Source organism: Falco punctatus (assembly GCF_963210335.1).
Source record: "Falco punctatus genome assembly, chromosome: 4".
Classification (NCBI taxonomy): domain Eukaryota; kingdom Metazoa; phylum Chordata; class Aves; order Falconiformes; family Falconidae; genus Falco; species Falco punctatus.
The window spans coordinates 53,632,544-53,650,477 of record NC_137583.1 but is presented as its reverse complement, the minus strand read 5'-3'; the positions used below and the strand labels follow the sequence as shown (position 1 = coordinate 53,650,477).

The following is a 17,934-nucleotide window of genomic DNA, read 5'->3' as shown; positions in this document are numbered from 1 at the left end:
GAAATACGAATACCAAAGGATTTTGACTGGAGAACTGAACCTCATGGATGGATGCTCCTGCTATTGTAGGCTGTGGTCAGAGGAGCTGACCCGATCATGCACATGGGGTTGTTTGGGACTCGACTAGGACCTCCCCGTCCCAAACTGCTGTTCAGCACCAGGTCAGGCAGATTACACAAACTGAACCCTGAGCACATCTGGAGGAGCGAATCAGTTGGTCATGACTGGGTAGGGTACTCTGCCTTTGTTTCCTGAGCTCTTTGGTTTTAGTTTTAAACCAGTAAGTTGGTATCTCGTGATTATACAGCCTGCTCTGTTGACTTTATCTCTTAATTATGCATGGATTATTGCAGAATTAAAGGTGCATTTATAAGGCTTTTAGAAGGAGGCTATGCTTCGCCACTGGCCCTGGAGATGAACCACTCTAATGACTTTTATCTCTCTTCCAACCAATGCAAAAAGTCTCTTTTCTCTTCAGCTTCCAAACCTGCCTGTAAATAACCTGCCTTGGAATAACCCCCCTGACCCTCCCTCCTGCCCTCCACACTCCTTCCACTCAGTTTTCTTCCTGTAATAGGTCTGAAAAGGTTGAAAGGTGCTGAACTCTTGTGAGGGGAATTCAGCTCTAAAGACCCTGAACTTCTTAGATTCCCTGAGGGGCACAGAGGAGGGGAGGAGGTGGAAGGGGGGTGTCTTGTGCTTTAGCACAGTGACCTAAATGATACATCTCAGCTACATGTCATGTCAAATGTCATCTCTAGGGCTGGAAGTACTCTGAATAACCTGTCTGGTCAGTAGAGGTGACTGAAAATACTTATTTGCAAGCCATCACTTTGAGCAATTCTTGCCTTTTATATTTCCTTATTTATTTATGGGCTGGGCATTTTTTTTTTCCCTCTCCTTGCACAAGACCCACCAGCTGGCTGTTGCTCTGGCAGATTGCAGAACTGTTGGATGAGCAGCAAACAGCAGCTGCAGAGCAGGAAGGAAAAAGTGAACCCCATTACTAGGTGCTTTTTGGGGGGTCAAAGTGAGAAACCATACCCAGGAACAATAGCTGAAGGCAGCAGCGCGAGCAGTATCGTTTGGGCTCAGCAAGGAGGAAGACACTCAGCTGGGACCCTCCGTCTGAGCCTGGCACCCTGTGTCTTGCAAAGATAAACAGTGGTACCAGCCTTATGGCCATCGTCCTTAAGGCGTGCTGGTTTCACCGCCCCCCCACCCCCCTCTCCCCACTTCCCTCTGCTGCAGAGGCTCTCACTGCCTTCCCTGGGGAAGTGCCTGTTGGTTTTCCAAAGGAGGGTGTTAAGAGGTGCCTTCACAGCAGCCTCCCTGGGGGGTGAGCGCTGCCTGCTCAAGGGCTCTTCGATCTGCCAGGGAACCACCCGAAGACAAGCAGGGGGAGATGAAAACCCAGATTAATTCAAAGCAGAAATAAGTCAGAGTTGCCCCAGGAGGGTGTTTCAGCCCCCCTGTTTGTCTCTAGAAGCTAGGGAAAGCCTTTCCAGCTGGGATAAACATCCAGCTTTTAAACAGGTGATGTTTAAGATGCCATTAAACAGGGAGGGAGAAGATGCTGAAGCAAAACCTGGGGTCACAGCCTGATGGAAGGGGAATCCTTTGGCCTGTGCTGTAGGGCAGACCAAATGTTTGTTACAGTCCCTCAGTCCCTCTCTGAACTGTAGTTTTCTTTCTCTTACCCATCAACACATGCTGAGCCTTCCTCTGCACCCACCACTGGCAAAATAAATCAATGCAAAGCAAGAACTGGTACATGCCCAGTACAAGCTGACCTCATGTAGACGCATCAGGACTGCTGAGACGGGAGTAAATACAGAGCTGAGTATTTCAGTCTTAGCATTGACTTCTGCACCTTTCCAGTGGGAGATGCAGGTCTTCATCTCAGCAAAACTGTGTTCTGTCCTGATGGCGAGATGGTGTTATGTGATGGGATTATTGCTTCTAGCAGGCACGCTGAAATGTGGTTTTTTTTCTGGGTGGTGGGAACTCAAAACTTGGAAGTCAGGTATGTGAACTTAAGCTCAAGAGTTTAAACCCCACCAGAGTAAGGAGGTGGCCAACAGCTGGAATGGCCTTGCCAACAGTCTCCTGGACACATCTGAGAGGGTTTTTTCCTGTACCAGTTTTCTGGAGGACAAGCAAAATCTTGCAAAACAGCCATCTGATCACTACTCCTTACACAGCAGGGATTTCCAGGGGAAGACTTTCTTAGTGCCATCTTTTGCCCTTTTGCCAGCAGGATACAATCTGGTTTGTATCTGAACCTCATGTGTCTGAAACTTTGGGGTTTCAAGAGGGAACGAGAGGTTAGATTAAGCCTTCCCAGCAACCTCTGTCCAAAAAGTTTTGTTTTTTTTAAATCTTACATTTACATGGTGATGGAATTTCCTTGGCTTTTTGATAAATGCTTTGAACTTCCAGCTGTTCCTGGGAAGAAAAGGAACATCAAAGGCATCTCTGTGACAGCTGTTTGTGTACCTGAGTGGATCAGGGCTGTGTTCTTCTCCTGGAGTGCTGCTATGAGACTGTGCAGGGGGACCAGGGAGGGGGAAAGTCTGAATTTAGTAATGAGGGACAAAAATCCAGTACAGGGAACCCTACCAAAAAAGCCAAATGCATCCAAGAACCTTCCTATAATGCAGTATTAATGTGCATATTAAGAAGACAATGTTGTGTCTGGGATTGCACGAAGCTACCTAGGGGCTCTTCTCCCCTCTGGGGCTGGGGTGCCAGTTTCATCCTGGATTTACAGGGTTTTGTTCGAAGCAATGATTTATAGGGTGATAGGAAAACCATGATCTCTCCTGAGCTTTTCCTGCGGTGCATGTTGGTTTTTGTCCTTCCTGTATTTGGTTGAAATTCAGCGTGCAGGGCATCACACTTGAAAACGTCATGGTCTTTTTTGGTGTTCAATTCTTGTACATTTATGAAGTGCTAAAGAAAATTAATATCCTTGCATATAAGTGCTTAAATGTAAGACACTTGCTTGGCAAAGCATGTTTGAACCAGCTTAGTTCCTATGCATCCTAACAGGGCTGAATTATACATTTAGAAATGTTTTTTAAAGTTTTTGCAAAATGTGAGGAATATTCTGATTTAATACATGATGAAACAAGTGAATAGGGAATACAAGGGTGAATTAATAACGTAAGAAATCTTTATAGCATGGTCCAGATGTTTAAGTATTCAAGCTATAATAATAGCTGTCTCACTCATATCCAAAGTGGTTACAGACAATGGTTTAGACACATTCACAGAACCATTTAAACTGGGAGATGTTGGGAGGTCCCTGACCAACCTCCTGCTCAAAGCAGGACTGGTGTCTGAGTTGGATCCAACTTGGACATTAGATCTACTTGCTTAGGGCAAATTTTGACTCTCTCCAAGTAGAAGGGTGATGTACCCTGAAACATCTCCCTGGTGCAGGGTGCACTCAACAGAGTGTGGTTCCCCAGTCCTTTGAGTCTGTAACTACAAACTAGCAGCAAGAGGACAGCAATATGGTGCAGGCACAGACCTCTGCAGGCAAGAGTCGTGGCCTTGGTTGAGGAGGAGCATACAGGAAAGATGGAAACCATCAGGAGAAGCTTGGGTGGCAGCAGCAGGAGAAAGAAGAGGCACTACGTTCTCCTGTGGCTGGTGTAGTAGGCAAGGCTTGTCATGCAGGCAGGTCTATGTGTCCTCCTGGGCCAGCTCACCTCCACTTTATCCAGCTCATTTCCAGGGTGGTCCCCAGGGTGACGATGGCATTGGTTGTTGCTGACCAGCACAAGCTTTCCATAGCCATGAGATTGGCTCCCTCTGGAAAAGAAGGCTGGTTTAAAATCCGTAAGACTAAAGTAGATTGTCTTTTGTTGAATATTGATTTGGGCTCGTAAGTTAAGTCTTCCTCATAGTCATCAAGGTTGGCCATTAGCAGTTAGAAAAGAAAGGGAGGGAGAAATAGATAGAGAGGAAGAAAGCAAGAAGGCAAGACAGAAGAAGAACAAAAAGAAAATGATACCTGGAAAGGTGACAGGAGCATGGGGCTGTGCAATCAGCTGCAAGTATCAGGATATGCTCAGAAAACCCCAAGAGATGGCAACATGGTAGCAATCCAGCTGCAGGTTGGAACAGGGCTGGTGTGGCTTCTCTTGGGAATTCAGGAGAATTTCCTGGGTTTTGTGATAGACTAGCCTTTTCATCAAACTTCACTGGAAAAACTTCTCCATCTGTCACTGTTCTCCAAGGCCCCACAGCACCTCAGTTCTGGTCGCCTCCCAGCCGTGTGCAGAGCCACATTGCACTGTGCAAGGTCCTTTGCTCGGTCTTTCCATAATTGCTTGAACTGTCTCATAACAACATTTCAAAACACTGAACAGCAACCATTTCATTGCTGAGAAAGGCAACCAAAGGATGGCTCTGAAGTTGGGGCACTGCCTGTGGGTGAGAGAGAGAGCGGGGAAGGGACTCCTGTGCCACAGATTTCTTGGATGACCTTGGGTGAATCACTTATCCTCAACCGGAGTCTTGCTTTTTAAAGAAATCAGAGCTGGTATTGCTTCCTCAGCTCAGAAAGGTTGAATGAAGATGAGCAGGTGAGGCCGTAGGGCTCAGATGGGCGGTGGAAGGGCTGTGCAGGGCGGTGGAAGGGCTACAGGGCGGTGGAAGGGCTACAGGGCGGTGGAAGGGCTACAGGGCGGTGGAAGGGCTGTGCAGGGCGGTGGAAGGGCTGTGCAGGGGCTCGGAGCCAGCCGGGAGCCACCTCGCCTGGTGGGTCGCTGCGTGCAGGCAGTGTTCCCCCTGCAGGGAGCTTGCTGCAGCTCCGGAGCCTTCGGTGCTTGTGGTTTTTTTGGGAAGGCAAACTGATACAGGCAGCTAGGAAAGCAGAGTTGTGTGATTTATCACGGGGAATACGCACAACTGGCTGTTGCTTAAATAATTGCTAACGCTGTCGTGGTGTAAGGTAGGAACGACTTAGCAAGCAGCATCCATTCCTTTTGAAATCAGAGCTTCAATAAACACTTCCTGCAGGTTGTGACTGGAGAGATGAGCTGCCTGTTTTCATTTTTGGTTGCTTTTGTTTTCTTCACCACCACCACCCCCCCCTCCTATTTTCTGGAGGAGAAAGTGTTGCTTGCAGGCAATCAATAGAAACAAACCCAGGGGATTTGAAAGTTGGAGGATCTGATTGTGCAGAATGTCCCAGTTCCAGACCTGAAGTGACGGGGGAAGGGGAAAGGAGAAGAGCAGAAAGGAGAGGAGAGGAGAGGAGAGGAGAGGAGAGGAGAGGAGAGGAGAGGAGAGGAGAGGAGAGGAGAGGAGAGGAGAGGAGAGGAGAGGAGAGGAGAGGAGAGGAGAGGAGAGGAGAAGAGATATAAAAAAGAAAAAAAGGAGAAAGAAGAAAAGAAAAATGAAAAGAGAAGAGAAGAAAATAAAAGAAAATAAAAGCAAAGCAAAAAGAAGAGAAGAGAAGAGAAGAGAAGAGAAGAGAAGAGAAGAGAAGAGAAGAGAAGAGAAGAGAAAAGAGAGAAAAATACAAAATCAACCCCCACCACGTTAAACACTCTGACCTGAGAAAGGTTTAAGAACAGGAACAGGGTGGAGGGGATAAGAGAGAGATTGGTGACCCAGCCACTTGGCAGGCCTTTCCACAGGTCCAGTGACTTCTGGGATCTGGGAGGGATCTGTAGATCACCAGGGACCACCCTGACCTCTCCCTGGAAGAGAAAACCAGGGGTGCATTTGTGTACTTCAGCCTCACAAGCACATCTTATGCTAAAGAGCATTCAGCTTTGAAGCAAAGTTCAAGGTTTAGCCTAAATTTGGAAGGTAGGGAATGGGGAAAGGGATGGAAGAAGGGCATCTAAGTTACATGGGATGTCTGGGTCTTCTCATGGAGCATAGGGAGGGCCTAGGCAGATCCAGGAGGTTGGATGCTGGGTCTGACCTCCTAGACTGTGCAAGTGTGAGTGATCCAGTTGCAAACTTGATGCCTTATGGTGAAACAGATTTTTCTTCATTCAGCAAAAGGTCACCCCCCAAACAAGTAAAAGAAAATAAAAAGGCCGGTGACGCTGTGAAAACCAAAAGTGTTGTTCTTAATCAACTAAATGAGTGGAAAGAAAATTACTCTGAGCTGACAGACAGTCAGTTCCATTTTTTCACTCATTTTAAACATCCATTTCTTAAAAAAAAAATAAAGTGTTAAAAAAAGAATTTAATAACGAAAGTGGCATTGAGGCACGTTGATGATCAGAAACCATACCTCTTCCTTTGGAAATGCTGAAATGAAACATTTCCATTTTCCTCTGATCCTCCACCGACAGATTTTCCCCCTACATAACAAAATGAAAGAAAGTCAAACACACCAGTTAAACTGTCAGAATCTTGTAATGCATTTCAGGACCAGGGGCACGTGGTGAAAAAAAAAGATGATGGATGAAGAAAAATAACTTTGCCAGGCTCTTGTTTTCACTGCAGGAATTACCAATGCCTGTCTGCAGGAAAGCAAAAGCAATTTTGCTACAAAACTTGTGTACTTGGGTTTGCTTTATCTGGGGACATACATCTGGGACGCCACAGCCAGCTGCTGCCCAAACAGCCCCTGCACAACGTTGCGATGCTCACCAACATCAAAGGCTGAATTATTCGACCTGGAGTGTGACACATCCCCAGTTTAGGAAAATAGTTCAAATAGCCCCCACCACAGCGGTAGGGATGTATAGATATGCAGGAACGCCGTCCCTCTGGGCTGTTCGCCTTGGCAGGGGGAGAGGGCGTTATGGCCGTGTTTTTTTGTGCGCTGGATGCTTGGGAGGGAGCTGATTGCCCTGAAAGCCGCCCCCAACCCTTTTATATGGTCATTAGGAGACCTGAATGGGGGAGGTGGGGGGAGCTTCTCACGCCTCCAGCCCAATCCAGCCAGCAGCCCCTCTCTCAAGTACCTGCTAACAGGTCGACTTGCCTTTGGTCTCAGTCAGGTCCCAGCGGAGACCAGGCACCATTTCCTAGGCTAATAGGTGTGAGGGGAGCCAAGAATTTCACTCTTTTTTTTTTAGGGCTTTTCAAGACAGGCTATAAACCTCTTGTTTTCGCCCTCCTTCTCTGGGTTTGTTTCTCTGTTTCCTCCCCCCACCCCCCACCCCTCCCCAGGTGGTGTTAAAAGTCAACAAGCCCCTATATCTCAGGGCTGGCTTTTTTTTCTGGGATGCTGGAGCAAATCCACATTGCTGAGGAGGTGGCAGTCCCTCATCCTTTCGGGCTTTCCAAGTCCTCACTGGGACTTTCCCCACCTTTTGCTGCAGCAGATGATAGCCAGGCTTGGGGCAGGGTCCTTGGTAGGCAGACTGCAGCCCAACAAGGCTGGCAATCCGCGTTTTCCTTCCTTGGCAGTGGTGCAGCTCAAGAAATACTGCATGACGAGCTGCAGGGATGCTAAGCTGAGGACAGCCTGGCTGGAGCAGGGGCAGGGACTGGCAGCTGGGTTTCCCCCTCCTGCCCTGGGTCACTCTTGGACCACTGGAGGTTGAACTGGATCCCAGTTTGCCTTGTAGCTCCCGATTCACCAGCCAAGCACCCAGAGCAGCAAACCCAGTGCATTAGGAGTCCTGTTGACAGCCTGGCATGGGCCGGATTCTGCTCTTCCTCTGGTTATTCCCACTGGAGCAAAATGGCTGTGAGCTGTTTTCCCAGTGCAGCAGGAGAAAGGAGGGATCAGGCCCAAATCTGAGGCTGATTCCGTGGTTTTGGCTAGGATCACGGGTGTTGCTCCCCTCACCAACCTTTTCTATTTTTTAAAATTCGAATGACCCAGACCTGGAACATGGTTTTCTCCCCTCTCAGAGTGTTAACACTGGAGTAATTACTGTTACCTTTTCCCTATAGGAATGGCTGGATGGTGTTGAGAAAAAGTTGGTATTTTCTAACCAGCTTTGCAAAGACCTTCTCCTTCAGAGGTTGTTTGGGCTCTGCTCTCGAAAGACCTGATTTCGATGCTGTGGCTGCTGGAAAGCAGTGGGGCTGCTCTGCCTCTTTGCTTTTCTGTGGACAATGGAGAGCTGTAGCTCTGATGTCCTTACCCCTGGCCATGGGAAAGAGGGATCTGATGGTCCATGCACCAGGTAAATGTCTTGGTTTCTCCAGCCACCACCATAAAAAAGATACTTACCAGCAGCCCCTCAGGTCACTGGGTGAAGGGTGACTTCAGAAGAGGGTAGGTGAGCCATCAGGTCCGTGTGCCATTTCATCTGGTGTCTTCTTTTAGCAAGTCTCCCTCCCTCAGTTTCTCCACTGGAAAACCAGGGATGGTGACGCACAGCTCTGAGCAGAACATTGGGAGCTGCAATGTAGTTTTGTTTGAAAGGGCTTTAAGTTCTCTCCCCTCCTGCATTACACTGTCTTTTTTACCCCACTGCAGGAGAGGACTCAGACCTCAAGACATTTTCTATTTCAGTGTAATTTTTTTTCATTGCAGACTTGACTTTTAACTCTTCCATGTGCTGTTTCTAACACTGGAAAGGGGGAATGACAGGATGGCATCCAGAGGTCTCTTCCAGCCACCATCTCCAGGACTTTTTCTACTTGTCACCTCTTCCCCTCGTGACAGCACCGTTCATCCTCCTTGTCCCAGTGCAGTGGTAGGCTGAAACACCAAAGCCCCTTGCAGGGGTTGGCAGGGAAAAAAAATCCTGTGTAGTGCTCAGAAAAATCCCATCAGTATGCGCTTTTGAGGGACACCCGGAGACATTTCCTACAGAAAGCCTTAGATCTTGTAGAAAAGAGGCCGTCCAACAGTGGTGAAGAACTATGAAAAAAATCCTTATATCAGGGGACCCTAAAGGAGTGCCTTTCTGACCAGGATAAGGCAGGTCTCAAGACAGCAAGGGATAGTCTGGGCTTAGACAAAAGCTTGGCAGTGTCATTCCTTCTCTGACCACATTGGCTTCCCCAGAAGAGAAACAGGCACTTTGCCCTCACTTCTCTTGACCGTTTAGACTAGAAGACCCTCCAAACGCCTTAGGTGCTCCTGCTGAGGGCAATGCAAGAGAACACCTTTGTGGACATGAGGCTGGGGACGCTGTCATTTAAAAACCTTGGAAAGATGAGGATGAACTCTTAACAGGGTCTCTAAACCCTCATGTCCAGCAGAGATGAATGATCTTTCTCAACTGTTGCCTGGAGGACAGCAGATCCCTCTCTCATGCATTTTTTTGTCCATGGACTGGGTTTTGAACACCACTGTGGAGGTGGTGGGGACAGGTGGGGACTGGGGGGATCATCCCCTGGGGATGTGCAACCTGGGGTGCGGTGTACAGAGGGTTAATTGTATTAGAGTGAATACCTGAGGAATTAATAATGATTTGCTGTTCATCAGGCAGCCTTCCTTGAGAAATGTAATGCAAGAAAAGACACGTTAGGAAGTGCCAGAAAAATGCAGCAAAAAAAGAAATTGTGGGTGTGGGGTGGTGGTGGTGGTGTGAGGAAGCAGTCTGGAACCTTGGCTGGGCTGGCTCCAGGAGTCACACAAGACGTTTGATTGCCTGCTGGAGGGGGCCACCCAGCACCCCCAGGGCCTGACTCTGCCCTTTGCTCAGCTCCACCAGCCTCCTGGAGACTAAAGGGTTGTAGGGGCTTTCATGCAGGGCACGACCTGGCTTGCTGTGGTGCTGCAGTTCCGTAAAAGGTAAAAGGAGCCTGGAGAAAGCATCTGTCTGCTCTGGGAAGGAGAGGCACAACTGTGGTATGACAAGTATTTGTGCCGAGGATGGATCATCTGGGTTCCCATCAGGGTGAAAGGGAGGGATGCAAGCCCCACACAAGCCATGCACGGCTGTAGCGGAATGTCCCCATCTAGGGAACTCCTTGCTGCAGGACACTACTGTGCTATCATAAAGAAGAAAAGAGGAAAAAAAAAAAAAAGAGAAATAAAGCACTTTAGAAAAGCGATAAAAGCATCTGAAGGTCTGCTTGGACCTCTGAGCTCTTAAAAATGCTCATGTTTCAGGGTATAGGGAAGTGAAGCAGAAGTGTTTAACAACTAGCCCTAACTTTGTACATTAAGGATAGATGTAGACAGCCACCTTGGCGTGGGAGCATCTCTGAAACTTGAATGTCCCTGCTACCGTAGGGATGCCCTCGGAGGGATGGCAGTGCTGCAAACCCCGCTGCACAGAGAGGGATGCTGAGGTGCAGGGAGGTGGCTGAGCGATTTGGCAGGACACATGCAGATAGCCCGCAGCTGCCCCAGGCCCTAAGTGTGCCTCCACAATAGTCCCCTTATTCCCCCTCCGGGCACTCATCCAACTTGCCATGACAATGCCCTTCAAGGGAAGTTGGGTGTCAGAGGGTGGGGGGGACTGGGCAAAATGAGACATTCCTGCTTGGCATCCTGTCCCCCACGGGGGCTGTCCCTAGTCCCCTGTTTCTTTTCTTTGGGAAATGAAACCCTTTGGTTTGCATCAGTCCCATGTTGCCTTCCTTGTGCTTGTTGGTTCCCACCACTGGCTTTCCCTAAGCTGGGGCTCGCGTTAGCCTGGGACCTGCTTGCTAACGGTATTTTGGCAGCAAAAGACAAGAGACATGTCATGCACTTCCCGATGGGCACCATGTAATGGCAGGGACGTCCAGAAGTTTTGAGGGCATTTTTTTCCCCCTCCCTTTTTAGAGTCTTTTGGGGTACCTACCCTAGTTATTAAGCAAGCCCACAACGTCAATGCAATCTGCTGCCTCTCTCACCTCTTCTGCTTTCTCTCCCACCCTCTTCCCCCCTGAAGTGCAAGATCTGTCTTTGGCAGGTTGGAAATGGCCCAGGCTGGACGTCAGCTCCTCTATCAGAGAACTGATGCAGCCATTTCTGGTGTCGAGGTATATATTTCGATAGCCAAGGTGCTGCTCCCAACTCCCTTGTCTGTCGCCCGCTCGGAGGAGGCAACTGCCTCGTGCTTCTGGTTTGGAGCCAGCCCATGGACCAATGCTGCTTTCCTGCCGGGCTAGAAGCTCGTGACACTGCCAAACAGCTGATGAGCCATTTCACAGCCATCTCTTCCTCTGCCTTTTGCTTGGCATGATTTTTGTCTTGCTACCAGCAAGTTGTTGGAACATGGGAGATGTCTGATTTTGAGAAGAAATTTGTAATTGTACCATGTCCAAAAATCATGCAATAGAAAGAAAATATCTGGTGACTTCACAGACATCTATTTCATTGACCTTAGTGGGTATCAGGAATTCATTTAATTAACACCTTGCACCAGCCTTAAAATGCAGAGATTGGACCCTAGCCCTTGGATTTGCAGGGCTCATATAATCCTTCCTATATGACTTTTCCTGAAACTGGCATTCCTGTGAGGAAAGCAGGAAAAAAAAATAATCAGGACAATTTGTGTCCATTTACAGATCTGTGGTTCAACACCCCAGCTCATTCTTTCCTTTCTAATTGCTGCTTTCTTCTCTTCTTGGGCTCCTTTGTTTCTCTCTGCAAGCAGCCACAGCTTTCAGATGTTTTAGGGTCATTCCTCCATGTGCTGCAATGCTAATTATTTCTTCTGCCCTAATTCAGTTTTACATATCACTCCCAGCCACACGGGCCACGTAGTGCACACAAGCACGCTCTCTGCATTCACATGATAAAACCTCCCCACAGACACAGGCAGGACAACACAAAGCCAGAGGATCCTGACGCCAGAGAGCAACCCACAGTTTCTGTCGTGCTGCCATCGCTTCGTAATCGTGCCATCTTAATTAGAGGGTTTCCAAAGCTAGAAATCTGGTGCAGCCGTGTACCAAATTTGCCCCATGAAGTCTTTGGAATGATGAAGATAGCATTGGCAATCATTGCCAAGACTCCCTTCCCTGATGTTTATTATGGCCTGTCCGCAGCATCCAAAAGATATTAAGTGGAAACTACTCAAAAGACTTTCCAGTTAATGAATGATTGGTGAAAAGCTCTCTCTTCCAGAAATGACCAATATTAGAATTGGTGCTGATGTCATGTAACAACTCCCATTCAGGAAAACTATTGAAAACAGTCCAAATTCCTCAGAACTGTTAAATCTCTTTTAATTTCTCCTCTTTGTGTATATATAAGCTGTGGGGGTTTTGTTTGTTTGTTTATTTCCCTCTTGTGGAGAGTGAGCTTTAATTTAATTTGCATGTTGGGTTGCTGCTCTTTTTGTGTTGCATTTAATATATTCAGATAATTTGGGGAGCCTGAGGTTTGGAGGCGGCGGAGAGTGAGATTGTTTCCATTGATGAATGTGGTTTTCAGAAAAGAAACGAAAAAGTTGAGGAAAATAAGTTCTATGAGTGCCAGCATGGGCAAGGAAACAGAGGATTTTTTTTTCCTTGCATTTTCCCAAGGTAAAATCAGCAAAAAGACCATCCTTCCTCCTTTTGTTTGTTTTTGTTGTTTTTGTTGTTTTTTTTTAATGGCATCTGCTTTAACAACGATAATTGCAGTGATGGCAAGAAAACAACAGCCTAGGCAGGGATTAAGGTAGATAGGTCCTAAGGAACGATTAATCAGAAGAATTAATGGAGATGTGCAGCTCCTAACCAAAAATATACTGGGAAATTAATACAGAGAGGCTTACGCAGAGCTCTCCACGCACAGCGTTGGGTCTTGTGTGTTCGGATGGTGTTTTGCAACCTAAGCACTGTCTGCAAGGATGAGGGGCTGTGGGATGGGGATGCACAGCATGTTTTCTGATATATAAACCACTCTTCCTTAAGATCATTTCTTCCCTCTCCCATCAGTTCCTCAGACCTGCTTCTTTTCAAAGCAGTATTTGTAATTTCATGTTTTAGAGCCTGAAATGAGCAATGTGTTACAAGGAGGAGGTTTCATCCTGGCTGAAGGAGGAGGTGGTAAAGCTGAGGACTCCTTGCTGAGGACCCTTGTCTCTCCTAAAGAAGGATTTAGTATTTTTGAAGGGGAAAGAAAAAGCAGCTGTAGGAAGGCTTGTCCCTGGCTAGCAAAAGGCTGTGTGATCTAACCAGATTTTGCCATCCTGAGCTGCTGAGGTTTGGTGTGGTTGAAAGACACACCGTGCACCTGCACCCGGGGTCAGCCTTGCAAATTCTGCATTTGCAATGGTCTTTGGGAACATGTGGCCAAATCCAGAGTAGCCTTTCAAAATGAAAGAGGAGGGTCCCTCAAAGGGACCTCGGGGATGTTTATTTTTTTCTTCCCTTCCCCCCAAAATACACATTTAGAAAGTGCACCTGTCGCCTGCCCAAGGGGTGCATCTGGAGGATGTGAGGACTGGCAAGAGGTGATGCTCAGGGATACCCAGATGAGGGTCAAACGCCTGCATTTCCCACTTAATGCCGGCGACCCGTTCATGCTCCAATGTGAATTCCTGGAGACAATGCCAGCCGTCCGCAGCCGGTGAAAGGCTCCCATCCTGCTGGGTCTTTGGGGAGATAACCCCGCCAAAACCCCCGCAAGCCTCCGCCGAGCGCCTGCAGCCCTCCCCCCGGGGAACCCACAGGATTGTATCCCCCGTGTTTGCAAATTGTGTGTGTGGCACCATTAAGAATTGATATGCTCGATATGAATGGCCATACTTCAAAACGCCTGAATAGCCCCTGAGCTCACCACCACCCCCCCCCAACCCAAAAAAAAAAAAAAAACCAACATTGTTGAAAAAGTCCCCTACTCAGCCTGGGAGGGAAAGTTTGTGTATCAATCTAGTTTATAATAGTGTAATTTAGTGTCTAGGCCTGGGCTCTGGTGGTGATATTGTACTGCAATGAATGAAACAGAGGGCTCCAGGCTGAGCAAGAGCTCGAGGACCCGGCTGGCTCTATTCAGGCCAAACTAATCGGCTTCAGCTCAGCTCTCCGCCAAAGCTCCCCTCTCAGTAGTGGGTTTTTCTCTGGGTTTTTGTTACTGTTTCTTAAAGAGCTCAGCTGGCTGCTGAGGCTGAAAAGAATCAAATTATTAAAGATTTTGTGGAAAATCCAGTGAGAATGGGCCCATGCAAGAATAATAGCATTGTGCCACCGTGGGCCATTCCCAGCTTCCAGTCGGGAGAAATTGTCAACTCTGTCTTTGTTTTCTTAACCCTTTCAATGGAAACAAAATAATATTTAGCTCAGCACAAAATACTTTCTTTTTAATTTCTAATCCTTTCAGGTTCTTTTTTTTTTTTTTTCCCCTTCTCCTCCTCCTCTTCCTCCCTCCCTCTCTCTTTCTCTCTCCCCCTCTCCCTGTTTTTGTTGGCTGTCTTCTGAAATACATTTATATACCTCATACAATCCCCTTTTCCTTGCCAGTTGGCCAGAGGGGCATCTGTTATCAGGAAAGCCCCTTCTTTTTTAAGCAGGATGTAAAATGGGTGATGAAATCCTTTATTAACAGTCACCAATAGAGAAGGGAAGAGGAAAGGGAAATGTTTGCTTTCAAGTTTTTATTTTTAACATTTATTAGTGGTTAATAAATTGTTAGGACATTGTTCAACAGGCTGGCTATATGTGTCATGTTTTTAAATGCCTGTACATTTTAAATTCAGAGAAGGTATTTAACTGGGGCATTTTAATGTCATGAAAGGACAAGAAGGGAATCCCTGCCTGTCTCTCCATCCATCCTCAATCCATTAAGGCAGATACAGACAAGCAATTTTATCACTCTCCTCCTCTTGTGTCTAGGGAGTAAGTAGCTTTCCATTTGTGGGCGATATCTTTTCTGGGTTCTTTCTCTGCTGCATGCGCTGATTCTAAATGGGCTGAGGAGCAGCATTGTGTTGGCGATGGGAGGGAAAGGGCCCCAGCCACAGGGTGGACGTGGAACCCAGCTGTGCTGCCCGTCTCTCCAGCCTGCAGAGCAACTGGTTGCGGGGAGCTGGGCTGCACCCCATCTTTGCAGGGTAGACAAAAGCCCACGGCCATGGCTGCTTTGTGTGGGGAAGGCAAAGCTGCTGCCACCTTTTCAAGGCTTTCTCAGGAATGGAACAGAAGAAGGAGAAGGGATAAAAAAAACCCCACAACAACTTGTCAAAACAACCCCCCTCCATGCCAACCGGCCAGCACCAGGGATGGGGTGACAAAGCGCAATGCCGGATCTGCTCCTGGTGTAAACTTGACACTGGCTGAGTTAGGCGGAGGTAAACCGGACAAGCCTGTAACCCGCCGAGTTATAATGTTGATAGCAAGCCCAGTATTAGGGTATGGGGTGAAAATTAAACGACAAAAGGGTACTCACTCTCCCATTGTGGGAGATCCCTCTAATCAGGATATTCTCCCTCAACTTTGCTCCAGTCTAACCTATTAACAACAGAACTAGGTCATCTTGGTGAATGGAGTAGATTTTCTGCCGCCTCAGTGTCTTTGAGGCTGGAAGGGATTGTGTGTTCAGTGTTACAAACAGACCTTCTGTCTTTATTTCCCGACCAACAGCGCGCCGCTTAACAAGGAGAACTGGACCAGCCATTTTTCCCGTAACAAATGGAGGGTCCCATCCAAGCTGTCCTTGCCAGTTGGCTTTCAGACAGGGGAAGCTTATTCATGTTTTTAGACCTCAGCCAAGTTCAGTCAGGAAGCCTGAGATGTTTTAAATTGGGGGAAAGGCGCGGGTATCCAAGGCTCCCTTGCCAGCTAGGAGGAGGGAGATGTTGAATTATTTAGGTATTTTCTTGAGTTGGGTCTTTTTTGTTGTTGTTGTGGACTCCCAGGGATAAAGTTGTCTCTACCCCTGGCATAACACTGGCTTGGGAGGGAGGTATGCAAGGACTTTTTTTGTTCTCCTGGCACTCATCAGGAGGACAAGTCCACCCCTGCTTGCTTGAATCACCGACAATGGTGGGAGAAGAATGGAGCTGAGGTTGCTAGTGGTGAGGGATCTCACAGGTGAGTCACCACCAGTGTAGGTGGATATTACACTACAGCCCAAGACACTAAAACATCTTGTGATGAGCCAGACACAGAGAAGCTGTTGATTACCTTGCTTTAGAGAAGTTGTTTATTCCTCATCCCACCCCAGGATCTTTCCTCTTCAGCTGTCTGCTTTGGGGAAGGACAGAGCATCATCATGTTTTCCATCTGAGATCATGGTGCAACATCCCAGAAAAACACTTGCACTGCCTTTGTGTAATGTTGCTCCTGGCCCTTTTCAAGTCAAAAAACATCCTCAGATCTTTCAGGGTAGATGATAAGAATACTCCCTTCTAGGGAATAGCATTGCTCTATCGTAGAAATCCCACAGACATTAGCTCGTGGCCTTATGCCCACTTTCCTAGTTAGCTAAACCTCACCTTGTTTACGATGAATGAGTGGCTGGTGTCCTGCATCCTTCTCTGCCCGTTTTCAAGCATCAGACAGAAATATCACCTATACCTGCTGAACGGCCACCTCCTGTGGATGGATATGCAGGAGAGAACACCCTGCACTGTCCATCAGGTGCCCTGTGACTTTCCCCACTGTGATGCCCATTCCTGACCCCACAGCCACTCCTCAACACCCCCTTTTGGGACATCTGAGATTAGGATGAAGGAGGAACACCTGGATGGGGCTACGCAAACACCGCAATGGTGTTTGATGCAGCAAAACCTTCTCAAGGACATGTCTCATCCTGGTAACACTCAGCCTGCCTCTTCACAAGCTTGAAGATTGGACAAGTCGGGTCAGCAGGAGAAGGGATCCTTCTCAAAGTGTCCTGTTACTTGTGGTCATCTCTAACTGTCCTCTTTTGTCTGCTCTTGGAGACTAGTTTTGGGGCTCAGGAGCCTTTTGGTCTGATCTATTTGAGCTGTTCTTGAGCTGTAGGATGCTCTTGTAACTGCTACAGCCAGTGCTGAAGATATTGTAATACAGGAGACAATGTGTCCTAAACTTGGCTATATGCCTGGATTAGAAATTAAAGGCAAATAAGGCAACCTAAGCTCTGGAACTGCATCAAAGGCAAATCCAGGCTAAACGGGAAGGATCCAATTTCACACTTAAGTTTGTTAAATAGGTGGGTGGTGGTTGCTGGTGGTGCACACGTCCCTTTATTAACAATTTAAAAATGAAAGGTCCCTGCCTGGAGATAGCTGGGGGATCAGACCTTTTTCTGGCTGCCTTGCCATAAGTAATCCTTACTCATGCAAGGTTCTGACTAGAATCGACAGAGCTGCTCACATGCACAAGGACCATCCTGGATAAACGGAATGTAACGGCAAAAATGATGGCAAAATTGCAAGGAGAGTAAGACATGCTTGGCAGACCCAGCACAGCAAAAAATAATTCGACAAATCTAGCTCTTTCTTTTGCACTTGTGAGTAGTCTGCAAGCAAATAACACCCAGCCAGAAATTGTTCAGATGTTTGTTCAGGCAAACATGTTTTTCATTTTGGATGCCTTCTGAATTTTGCTGAAATAAATTATACTTCAGTGTGTGCCTCTTGCACAGAGCCTCTGCCTGCTCTCCCTGAAGCACATGTCAGTTAAGGATGACAATTGGCAGAAGAGATTTTGACAGATGATTTTTTTTCTGGTGAAAATCATGTCATCCTTAATGGGTATTCATTAAAGCGGGAGTTTGTAGAGCTTCCACTGACACTGTTGTGGTACATAATTCACATACAGATTACTTTTTGTAATGTGAAAAACAAAGGGTCTGTGTAACCTTAGAAAAAGTTTAATAGTTTCATTCAAGGGCTCTTACATATGTTTGTTCACAGTGTTCACTGGATGTGAATTATAAAAGGTGCTTTCTCCACCTACATCAACATCAGGATGAATAAATGTGACTATTAATATGCCACCTTTTGTATATATCTTTGTGTGCAATGCTGAATTCTTACTACCTTTTGGCTGATTTCTTTCTTGCTTATGGTTCTTCATGATTATGTTGCAGACCTTTTATATCTGAACACTATCCATAGCGTTCCCATTCTCAGCCTTGTGATAAGTAGAAAAGAAACAAAACCTCTTCCCTGGATTTTTAGTACTTGGAAT

General features: G+C 47.1%; 1 protein-coding gene across 1 annotated transcript in view; it reads right to left on the bottom strand.

Annotated features, from left to right (window-relative positions):
• Positions 1–17,934, bottom strand: part of WNT3A (Wnt family member 3A) — a gene marked incomplete at its 5' end in the record, with an annotated part of 138,110 nt that overhangs the window by 34,079 nt on the left and 86,097 nt on the right. Inside the window, one exon of the mRNA XM_080387150.1 lies at positions 1–17,934. This exon is cut by the window's left edge and continues 23,673 nt beyond it; it is cut by the window's right edge and continues 21,259 nt beyond it.